We start from the raw sequence: 13,513 nt of genomic DNA, 5'->3' as shown, positions 1-13,513 counted from the left end.
CTTACTCTATTCCTTACATCTAAGTACTAAAATCTTATACAAAGTTTTTTATGTAGCAGCGTAGAGTGAAAATTCGTATATACATTTTTCGCGGCATTTCTAATTTAAGTATCGTCTCCACCGAAATATTATAAGAGGACATTTTTCATTAACACGCTACTATTAAAGAAAATGGAAACTCTATAAAGCTATTAAAAAAGACTTGAAAAGCAAAATGCATGGTTCGTCAAGAAACTGCTTCGCTTCTCAAACATGGCGGGAGACAACCTGGAGGATTCTGCTAAATATTGTGATGACAAAGCGATTTATGACCTTATATCATCTGTAATTAGTGAAATTTGGCGCTGATGTCTGTTTAAATGCATATTACGAGCGTATTCTAACGAACTAAAGTTTGAATATTTTTAAGGCGAATCGCAAAGAGTTATTTATTCGTAATTCTTCTAATAATGAAGAATCATACTGTAATGTTGTGCGTTACGTGTTAAGTTCTCTTATGAACGAAACGTCAGAATTTAAGTAGTTTCTGCAGAGCCATATTAACTCGTGGCTTTCAGTTATTTCGGGATCCCTCCGGCACTTTGTCTTTCATCTCACTACAGCCGACATCCTGACCCTGTCACATTAGGTACTAGATCTCAGTACATAACCATATTTTTGGATAACTTGTAAAAGAGTATTTAAAGAGTTGTCGCCTTTTTATAGCATCAACATCGGACTTGATGACCAATTAGTGATTGAAAGCGATTTCAAGTTCGTCCGGGAAACGAAAGGCGCTTTCACCAACGAAATAACGACGTGGCGCGTCCAAAGACACAATGTAAATTATGACGTCGGCAAATCAGTCCAGCCACTTAGCTGCTGCAAAGACACTTTTCNAAAAAAAATAGTTAAATTCCAAAATTTCCTTCCCTTGCTTACAGTAGTGAAGCAGTCGCTAGGCCTCGGCTCGACTACGGATGACGTATATCCGGAATCTGGCAGGAAGTGGCTAAATCGGCTGTATGAGGCAACCTTATAAATCTAAGACCTTGATCCGGGACCGGTTCCGGGCCGTTAGCCGCCCGCCCTCTAGATATTTGGCCGCCCTCGCCCGATTACGTGAATCGCAAGTAGATTTATAACTTAACTCAACTGATAAGAATTTACCTGTATGTTTTTATGATAGGAGTTTTAAAAAATCCGTTAAAATATTTGATATATTTATTCCGCTCTCCGATTTTATATTACTCACGGATTTCAATGTTAAACCAGTGATATTACGATTTCGTATAATCCATCTATAAGGGGATGTAGAAAAAAACGTGTGCAATTCTTGTATAATGTTACAAAATTAACTGTTACTTTGGTAGCATCATTTACAACTAAATTTAATGAATGAGAGAGATGTACCAGGTACAGAAAAAGCTCTAGAATTTATTTTCCTTAAATTTACGATTTATGTATCCGTTTGTCATAAAAATTTGTTTCCACTTTTTCCCGAGACTACAAATATTCGAGTACAAAGTAACAGGTTTCGACTTATTTCTACTTAAGAAGTAGTTAATTAAGTGATTAGGGAATTGGGGACATAAACAAAACCATGATGAAAGAGCTGAAATTTTACTTAAACAAAAGTTTAACCGAACCAATCTCTAGCCGAATACAGTGGGACTGATTTCTTCGAAATATTAGATGTAATAAAACAGACATTTTTCCAGTTCAACGAGAGTGACCGAAAAGTTGTAAATTTTGGAAATTTCCGTGGACAACACCTGGTCCTAAAACGAATTAGTTAGAAAACAAACGACGGACAATCTATTAAGTTTAACATATTTAGACTTTTACAGCTATGGTGAGAAACGTTTAAAATTTACAAGAACCCTGTCGCGTCTTTTGAGGTATATTAGTGATGCGACAAAAGAGGCATTTGACATTGACCGGTATCGGCACCCTCGGGATTTGGCAGCCCGCGTGCATGTACACACCGCACACCTAGCAGGACCGTCTCTGATTCCACTCGTAGGGAGCTATTTGACTAAGTGGTTAAGATTTAAAGAGTAAAGAATATTTTATGTTATTTTTATGTACGTTTCATTACAAAGCTATATTTAATTATAATTTTCTTTAAAAGTATATTCATACAATTGAAGAATGTTTTGTACCAGGTATGTAAATCCACCACACATTTTATTTCACCAAGTAAGTTTTTATAATTTTATTTTTAATTTTAGCCCTTTTATCGTGGCTAGTGATTTAGAATGTAATTGTGATATTGAAAGTTTATTTCAAAAAGCTGACAAAAGACACTAAAATCGTAACGTCACATTGATTCTTTCGTAAAATTGAAGCAATTTGGAAATCAGAGCGGAATAGAATTTAACATTAGTAAACAATATAAATATAAAATATAAATATAAACAAAAAAACGATATAAATATAAACTAAAAAATAAATATTGAAAATTATAACTAGATAATTACGATTAATATATATATATATATATATATATGCTTTGTTATCAAATAGCTATTTAGCTATTGTTTGTGATTACAGAATCATGTTTAACATATATCAAGTTAAACTAATTACTCTATTATTCTGCTAATTTTNAAGACACGAAAAATCGTCGATTCTTTCGTATTTGAAGCAATTTGGAAATCGAAGCGGAATAGAATTTAACATTAGTAAATAATATAAAATAAATATTGAAAATTATAACGAGATAGTTATGGCTAATAGATATATTATATCTAAATAAATAGATGTTATATGTTTTTATCAAAGCAAGAATTGGCATTTAGAGGGCATATGGAATATATTGGATCTAATAACAGAGGTAATTATATTGAACTTGTTTATTTGTTAAGTACGTCAGATAAATAATCTATTAAAAATACATTTAAAGAAAGAATTAACTGATTGCCCCTGGAAGTTGGCTTCTTATAGAAACACAGCTTCCCTATCATCAAATGTCACGGTATTAGTATCGTAGCGTAGTGGGGGCGGCCCGCCACGGGCAGCACTTTTTAGGGGGCGGCAAAATTTGACAATAAATAATAATAATATCTTGCAAGAATTTGAACCATTTTATTTCATATTTTCGTCCACCTACGATTCGGACCGATTGAAATGAGCACGGAATAGTGGGAATAGTGTTATCATCCGACTCGCCTTCCGGGGATATCGTGCGCGACCTGTCGACCTTTTTTTTTCTTGTACGATTCATTCGTAGACATATACACCTCCAATATCCAATAGGGCTAAGTCATCTAGATTACTTACGTTACTCCTACCCAAGTCTCCCTAGTCGCTAACTGTAACTGATTTAGAACCAGAATGCACTGCAAATTATTCTTCATTGCAAAACGATATACGCATGTGTCAGGAACTTCTGTTCGAACAAACCTCACCTGCTGTCCGGGTCAGCGATTTTAAAAAGGTGGCAATAACACTAGCACGGAATTTTTCATTACTTATTCTGTGACGAAACTGAATTTTAGTCTTCTAAATTGAGATACCTAAATAAGGGGGCAGCGAAATTTTCCTCCGCCCCGGGCGGCTGACACCCACGCTACGCCATTGCACGGCACGCCACTGCTTTATAGTCATACGATATCTTTTCTTGTGGTTTGTCTCGGGCGTCCAAAGACCACTTTTGTGTGTGCTCTCACGCATCCATTGCCCCAAACTATTTCACAGTCAGGTCAAAATAGTCCAGATAATGAGCAATTTGGCGTAACGGCTATCCTGCTTTTCTCTGCGCGATGATGTGGCTTTTATCAAACTCTGTCAGCTGTGCGTAATGTCTTTGATTGCGGTTGTACAGATATACTTGGCATTTGTAAAACTTTAAACAACGGGTGAGCTGAAGATTCTACACATTAAGATTTTTTATAGGATACTAGAGTAGATATAATAAGGCACTTTGGTGGCATTATATGGCATGCAATCGGACTAAAACGATAATCATTTGCATACCTGACGGTTGTATATGGCTTTTATAGTAACAGGACAATTCTATCTGGGTGCGTAACTTTTTTGCCAACGAGTATATTATGTTCTACTTCGTATACACACGAAACTATTTTCTTTCGCGTATGTAAGTCTAATGAAAAACCCCAGGAATTTTTGATGGGTTTTCCCTCCCAGATATATAAGGTCCCGTTCTTCGTCACTCGGCCAAACTTATGATGGGCTTGAAAAAAGTAGTCACAGGGTGGAGGGTCCAAAAAACGTCACGTTTGCCTACGGTCCGAGTGCAATCCATGAAAAACATTCTTTTAAGAACGCATACAGAAACGATCAAAAGACAGCAGTTTTTGAAGATGAAGAGGAATGTACTGTATTCAGATTGATTTACTTCTTTAGATGCATACAGGTTCATCTTGTGATTGAACGCCGTTTAGTAAAATCGTTATAAAAAATTTTTAATTAACATAAATTTGAGCTTTTGTAATTTTGATTAACCTTTTGGATAAATTTCATTTGTTTCCATGCAATTTTATTCTTATAAGCATAAAATTAAGCCGTAAAACTGAATTAGCTCCATGGAAATCCCCCGTGAACTTTGACCTATAGATCCAAAAGTTTCGCCAGTACCTTAATGATAACGAGAAGGGCTTAAGTTAAAAATTTGAGCCTTCTAGACCCAGTAGTTTTTTTCTCTACCAGCGTCTGTAGCGCCGGATGGAAAAAATACAGCTTTTTTGCAGATTTTCGCACTTTTCAATTGCTTATATTTCGGCAGCCGCTTTATACAAAATCTTGAAATTTTGCACACTACCTAAGAAAACGATTTTCCTTCGAATGAGACGAGATATTCGAAATTACTATAAGTGCTTGGGGGAGGAGAAATCGAACGCTAAAAATCGGCAACTCTACGTAGTCAGTCGGTGACTTTTTTACTTCTCGGGCAGTCACCACCGTGATATAAGACCACTAGATTATTGGATCAAATTTCATCTGTTATTATTAAATACAGAACGTCCTCAATATATGTCATAGTTAATTAAACCGACACTAAATGTTGCTTTAATTAGGCGCTTCTAAAGGGAACATGGCGGAAGTTGCAGGGACATTACAATAAAGTTTATGCCAGAAAACAATCATGTACACGATTATGCTCGTATGTATAAGATCACCATCTAAATACAATTACAAGTAAAACTAATTATTAATTTTCTATCAATGTCTACACCATACTCAATCGTCACGTTATAAGATGAAGCTGTTGTCCACGGAAATACCTTGCTTCGTATTGAAAGTTAGTTTCCAGTGGCAATTTGCGTAGTAGGAGAGGCAAATTTGTATACGGGATAAACAATGATGCGAGCAACAGTGCGTAAGATCAGTTATCAGTTACGCTCATAACTAGGGAATTCGATCTTGGTCCTTATTTCTAATCCCGTAATTTCGGGATTATACTTATTCAATCCCGGGATCCCGGGATTATTTCGGTATTGAGGGTTAATAAAAAATAAGAAAATCTTACAGAAATCAAAAATCAAAATTTAGACAAAAATCAACGTATTTTACGGTATACACCTAGTTAATTTAATCACTCTAACTAATCAGACTTAGAGTCAGACTAACCAGACTTAAAATCACTGTTTCATGTTAAATTTATTCGTTTTTAAGCACCACTGACATCTCTTTAAACTCACATAAATTGAAAAAACCTTTATGTAACAAACTATGCAAATAAACGTTGAAAATTAACAAAAATCTCTCTTAACATCGACTAAATAGACTACTTTCATATAACAACCTAGTAAGTAGGTAGTAAAGTAAGTTTCTTAGCAAAAAGTATTTAAAAATAATATTAATCAGTCACATTTTTCTTAAATATAAAGAAAACTAATCTAATAGGAACATTCTAATTTGAATTGCGAAAATATGATCTGAGAAATAACAACGCATCCAGTGTCTCATCACCAAGTCTGCTTCTCAATTTGTTGCACATATATGCAGCTGCTGAGAAAACGCGTTTAGGTTTGATGGAAGTTGGAGGAATCGTTAGTAAATACTTATAAGCTTCGAGGACACGGGGAGGATGGAAGAAAACAGTCCGGTCGACACGGATCGGGATTGTAGGAGTAAAGGCTACAATCCCGATTGTTTCGATCATTGTAAGCATGTCTTTCTAAAAATAAACGCGTTAATTTTGTAAATTCGGTCTCTGTGTGAGTCTCTCAGCGTCCAGCAAACCACTACCCCGAAACGTAAAAAGACTTTCTCGCATCATCCTGACAGATCGCGGGCAAGGCGAGGGTCGTAACCTTTTCACCTAAGGTCGACCCCCCTAAGCGAGAGGCGTCGGGTCTATATTAACCACACTGGCAAAACAAGATGGCTGACACATTGACAGGTAAAACGCACTGAGTAGTGCTCTCGACTGCGCCAGAAAATCGATTGGCGCCCGCGAAAATTCAAAAATACAAAAATGAAGTATATTACCAAGTAACCCAGTGAGAACTGCTTGCCTATCATTTTAGTTGAAAATACAAGAAGTTTTATTCCAAGCAAGCATCGCAAGCCCGCTAGGTTAATTTCTGCTGCTTGCTTGGAATAAAATTTCTTGTATTTTATATTAAAATGATAGGCAAGCAATTCTGTTAAAAGCACTGGCACTTAACGTTTCGCTTCATGCAGTCTATTTTTCAACTTTTTTTAAAATGATGTCAATCCCGAAAATCTCGGAATTAGGAAAACTTAATCCCGAAAATTTTGGGACTGAAAAGTGATCGGGATCCCGGGATCTCGAAAATCGGGATCCCGGGATCAAATCCTCTACTCATAACTGATAAATGGGGTCATCAGTTATTCTCCGTTCTATCTGTCAGAAGCCAGAGGGCAACTTGCATTACAAATCGTATTAGTAGTGCAAACTAGTTCATCTTCTCTTTTGTCTAACATATTGCTTTACACATCTAGAACGAGATTTATAATTCGTTCTAAATATAAAAAATAAATCATTCATTAAGAGGAATGTTGAGTCACTTAATACAGTGGCGTAGCGTGGTGGGGGCGGGGGCAAAATTTCACAATAAATAATAATAATATCTTGTAAAAATTTGAACCATTTCATATTTTTGTCGCACCTACGATTCGGACTGATTGAAATGAGCACGGAATTTTTCATTCTGTGACGAAACTGAATTTTAGTGTTATAAATTGAGATATCTAAATAAGGGGACGGCAAAATTTTCCTCCGCCCTGGACGGCTGACACCCACGCTACGCAAGGACTTTAAACTACAAGGATAGCCAGATCCCGTATATTTGTTAGCGTGACCTTGGCTCTATGTGACGTCACAGCAAACCCTCTACTTCAACATGACAGATCTTTCAAATAACAAAATACGATAAAATATTAAATCATTTCTTAATTAATTATTAAATTTCTACTAAATGTAAACTACTGTAGAATTTTCGGATTTAATAAGTGTACTGTACGTCAATAAATTTACAAGTCTTTTGTCTAATATTTATTTAACAAATTAATGAGCTATATTTTTTAATATGTGATTATCTTACTTAACTTTTTAATTTTTTTTCGACAATCACCATTTTCAGAAGGCATTCTTTTCAATATTTTATAGTTTTCTTGTTTAAGATTTCTATAATTAATTCTTATTATAGTTCTTAATTTACAAAAATCTTTTATTAAAGTAAAAGGTAAAACTGTTTCCACTGACTAATTCTGTACAACTCCGGGGCCTTTTTTATACGATTCATCGTGATATATTTCGAAATATTTATTCCATTCTATAATTTTTGCTAGCCATTCATCAGTAGGTTTAATAAGCCCTCCATAAGATAAATGTTGCACCCATGACGGAATGCTATAGTTGTAATGATTTTTAATTTTGTTAGTGGAATTAATTAAGTTTGGGTATTTTTCTTTATATTTATAGGCAAAATATCCTGCTATATACTCGAGAGCATCGTAGGAAGTTTCTTCAGAGATTGTGTTAAAGTCTAGATTGCATGTAGAGTTTCCTGAAGATTTATTTGAAGAAAAAGTAGTTTTACATTCAGTATATTGGTCTGTATTTTCACTTGATACTTCTACATGTGCTTTCTCTAAAACTTTGGGTATAATATATTCCTCTTGTCTTCGATCTGTAGTATTTACTTTTGACTCTAAAATACCAGGATTCTTACCTAAAATAATCAATCTAATCCTATATATAGCATTTAATGGGCTTGGATGTTCATTAGGACCCCCGGCTTCTAATTTTAAAAAAAAAAGTTTTCCAGACAATCTTGATTTAAATTGTGAGTGCAGATGTATTTTATATCAAAAGTCGATTTCATATCTTGAAAAAGATCAATTAGCGATTTCATTGAGATTATCATTCCTTTCTGGAAAATTTGGAGGGCATTTTTTCCACTTGCTCTCATTGTTGAGATTATTTTTATCATTTTATTTAAATGTTCTTCTTGTAATTCCAAGTCTACACCATATCCATTTTTGCTTGGAACAGAACCTTTTGGTGCATAGCTATTAAAAATGTCGAACCACATATTTATATCTCTAATATACGTTTCATTGATAATAATAATTGATTCATAATAAACGTTTCATTGATATTCACATTCAATTCTTTCCATAAACTTATGTTACTGCAATTACAGTCACTGACGCAAGATACTACATTATACGATAGTAAATAAAGTTCTGCTATTAATTTTAAAAGTACAGTATTTCTCTTGTCATTTTTTGATCAAACCCGATGTAAACAGGTTGCTTCCAATTTGAGAAAAGAAGGTTATTATTGCAACCATACACAGCACACCTAGTACTCAGCATTTTGTTCTTCCTAACATAAAAATATAGCTTTAAATATTTAATGACTTATATTTAAATCATCTTACCTTATAAAATCTTAGTCAAATAAAACAATTACAGAAATATTAAAATAAATCACTTCATTAATCACAAAATTGGACGAATATTAATTAAAATTAAAAGCGAAAACTAAACACGTGCACACCCTGCTCTATGTAAACAGAGAGGTCAGGACTCGTGCTGACGTCACTAACTTGCCATTCCTGGCTAACATTGTAGAATAGGGATCTGGCTATCCTTGTAGTATATAGTCCTTGCACGCTACGCTACTGACTCAATAGATTCATTATCTTTCTTAAATTTCGGAGCGTAAATGTCCTTACGACACTTATTCCTTCCTGTACAACCATAATTATCTTTAAACATTTTAGTGTTTTTTTAATAACTTTTTCCGCTGTGTTGGCACTAAGAGAACTTCTTTTAACAAGCCCACAATGGGGCGGCCGGTGGCGAGGGACATATCCAGACGAACTACTCTCCGAAAAATTCTGGGGTTTTATCAACCCGTCTGAATTCGAACCCGAGTCCCCCGGAGCGGTAGCTGCCACCTTGATCGCTGGGCCATCCGGCCATCTACAAATTTTAATGTTAAAAAAAATATTTACCGGTATTTATTTTTCAGTTAAAATTTTAAGAATATCATTTTTGTTGTATTTCATGCATATTATTAATTGTATTAATTTAATTATTCAGCAATAAAAGAAAACAGATTTTAAAGCTAAACCAATGTGACATTTAAATTAATAATATGTTAATATAAGAGACATTTTAAAAATAAAACTTTTAACTAACGAAAAAAAAAAAACAAATATCTATTTTTATCGAATATATAAAAATATATAAGAAAAAAGTCAAGGAACCCAAAAAATAGAAGTAAACAAAACTTTCATTAATTACGCATTTAGGAATAAAAAGTATGTTTATTTTAAATTTAGTACCAAGATTTCTTTGTTCTAGACTTTTCGCCGACAGATGGCCGAAAATCATCGAAATGATCTTCAGTTATATAGTTTATTATCGTGTTTGGAATTATAGTTTATTTTCACGTGTTTTTAAAGAGATTAGAATAGCTTCATAAGTCATAAATTAAACGATCTGCACAAAAAACATATATACAAATATTGAAATCTATGAGTTCGAATTTGAATGATCAATCCTCTTGCGCAGCAGAAGCAGCGAGGTAAGCTTAGGCTTAGACACAATTACGATGCAAAACTTTTAACAATATTTCAATCGTTGAATTTTTACGTAACGTCTTTAATCTTATCGATAATTTAAGAAATTTGAATTCGATGTTGTGTTTTGTTTTTAAATTTCGTCGTTTTCTTCTGGAGAAAAATCGAAGTTTGATCAAATAATCGAATCTTTCAGATTAGATCGTTTGTTTACGAAATCGCAAATAATTAAATGTCTGAATGTATGATTTGGTTAGATAAGACGATATTTGTAGATTCGATCCTTTGAAAATAGATGTCATCAACGTTGTTACCCTTTTCCAGATTTTGGATAAATGCCAAAATTCGAAATTTAAAAATAATTCGTAGTAAACTTTCATGCATTTATTACCATTAATCTTTTACCAATTTAACAGTGTAAACATGTTTTGATGTTTCAATTTCATAATTTAAAATTTAAAAATATAAAACTTCTTATATACAGATCTACATCTGAATACAAAATACATATACAGTAGTTCTACAAACAAATTAAAAATAAAATGGTATAAACATGATTATTTATTTTGAATACCTGCCTAAGAATTACTAGTGTACATTTGAACTAAATTTCGCACATTAAAATAGCTTAAAAACTTGTTTCAATTGAGTTATATTTTTAAAAATCAATATTGGTTATTTGTGATCATATCTTGATTTCTGTCTTATCTTGGTGTAGTTGTATAATTATTTTTATTGTGTTTTAATGATTGAATGTATAAATGGTTTAATTATCAGTTCAGTTTTCTAATTATTTTAAAATAATTTGATGATTTTGTATAATGTTTGCTTTTGTTTTAAATTAAATTATTATGTGGGTACTTATGTTTATGGTGATAACTGAAGACACTAGTATAAGACAGTTATGTTACAATTATTAAATCTGATTGTCTTACATAGGTGAAGGTGTAATGCATCCACCTATTGCGTAGCATTGTTAAAGTTCTTGGAAATTAAATAACACTTAAGATTTATCAATGCATGAATTAGCTATGTAATTTTATTTTATGTGCATGCTAATTTTATAACATACTGTACCTTCGTCCACTTGTCTTCAATTATCAGTTACCATCTGAGATCTGTCAGCTGTATTGATATAATTTCACTCAAATATATAATGAATTCTTAGTTTTGTGTTGTCTTTTAATATAACACATATACTATATATATAATGGTATCTAGACTAGTTTTGAGGTAAGTAATTACTGAATAACAACAGAATAAGCTATTCATGTTTTTGAAAATTCATGAAAATGATATTGGATATAATAATTGAAAAGAGGAGTCAAACCTATGTAAAATTTACACTTTTATTTATTTCTACTTTTTACATTTTTCTTTGCAGATTATTCAATATTATGTTATAACAATATTTAAGATTAATAAATAAATTTCAAATGGCTTGTTGATCCAGAAAATGGTGGAGCTAAATTAAGTTATGTAGGTTAATAATAGAAAATTAGGATTTTAACAAAAGTACAATAATAATAAAAAAGAAACATGCTTATTTTTGATGATTTTATTTATTTGTATATAAAAGTTTATGATGTTAATTGACATGTTATGAAGAATACCATGATGACAGGTTGAAAATATACCAGTATAATTATAATAAGCATTAACATCAATAATTTAGTAAAATGAACAATAATGAAAACTTAAGACAATTTTTAAGAGACACTTGAAATTGAAACAAATGCTATAATTAAAAAATTCTGTAATAAAATAAGTAAAAACATTACATAAACAAATGATATAATATATATTAATAAATCATGAAATGAAAAGATGGGGGAAAAAAATAAACTTAATAATTTTAAATTATTCAATCATTAAAAAAATAAGTCGCAAAAGATTATAAAACATAGTGAAATGCACATTTTCACATATGCAGTTAAGAGTACATTGTGAACAGGACTTAGTTGAGATGATCCTAATGAAACATAAATGCCAATTAATGGTAACTAGCAGCAATGGTGTATACTCCTATGTCTAAAATCATCTCATGATATTTTTTGAAGGCCAACCTTGAGTATGGAAGAATGCAATCATAAATATATTTGCTTTTGTGAGAATTGATTTTTATTTTTATGATAATAATTTAGATTATAAAAAAAAGACTAGATAATTTGTTAATTAAGATGCTTTTTAGTCATTGACTAATTTGGTTTAATGAAATTATTGGTGGGGTCATCTCAACTAGTCCATAATGACCAACCATTCCTGGTAAATTCTATTATACTTAGAACTAGAATATTTTTGGTTGAATTACTTGACAGAATACAATATGGAACAACTATCCAAAAATTTTTTTATGTGCAAACATGAAAAAGCATAATTTAAAAGTATAAAACTATATTATTTTATCCTCATCTGTACAAATTATGACAAATGCATTTATTCAAAAAAGTGATAACATATCAAACATAATATAAAAAATTAATTTAAAAAATTAATGCTGCTTGCTAATGCTACTATATTGTTAATTGGATTACTGTTTGATTATTCTGAGTTTTGTTTTAGACAACAGTTGTTATTTCAGAATAAAAGATAAAAATGTGGTTAAAAATAGTTTGTAAAATGTTTATTTTACTGAAAACTTTGTTAAATTTTTCATCAAAATAAAATTTGTGCTTAATTATTAAATAAATTCTTATTTTTAGATATAAAAACATTAGGCTGAAAATTTTATTATTTTTCACTTAAAATATACTGAAATTTCACTTGAGATTTTTTTTATTTCATTTTTTCAAATTAAAAGAGAATCAATTTATAATAAAAAGACATGAAAATACAGAAAGGTGATTAAGTGTATAATATTCAAAAGATTGTCATCAAATAGAAGAGGAAGTACATGAAATGAAAAAAATATTAATTTGCTTTTTTCATAGTTAGTTATCTTATAGAAATTTTTAAAGACAATGATAGTTCTATTAAATGTTAAAATGCTAGGATTGTTAAATTAGTGACTAAACAATTCTGTTCTAGAAAGTTGATCTATAAACAAGTTTACTTCTAAGCATTTCTTCCATTGACAGTTCTTTCCTATATTATTCATGCTGAGAAAGAACTGTCAAGGAAGAAATGATAAGAATGAATGACATGAGAAAACAATAATCCATAAATCCAATTTTTAAGTAAAACAAACCAATCTACTGAATTTCAGGCTTTAATAAGTGTAATTTAATAATTAGATGTTAAGTAATTTGACTAAAGAAAGGCAGCTATGCTGCCTTCATGTGATAATTTTAATAATCACAATAAAGTCATTTTAATTTAGAATTTCTGGAAGAAAAGAATTGGCCCAGGAACCTGCAACTCCTGCTTGAGTCCTGCTCCAGGCTGATTCTTTTCTTTCAGAAATTCTTAATTAAAATTACTTTATTTTGATTATTAAAATTATCACAAGATGACAACCTAACTGCCTTTCTTCAGTCAAATTACTTAATATCTAACTATTAAAT

This window comes from Centruroides sculpturatus, unplaced genomic scaffold (genome assembly GCF_000671375.1).
Source record: "Centruroides sculpturatus isolate CEXI.00-Female unplaced genomic scaffold, Cexi_2.0 scaffold911, whole genome shotgun sequence".
Classification (NCBI taxonomy): Eukaryota; Metazoa; Arthropoda; class Arachnida; order Scorpiones; family Buthidae; genus Centruroides; species Centruroides sculpturatus.
This window is presented reverse-complemented; position numbering follows the sequence as displayed.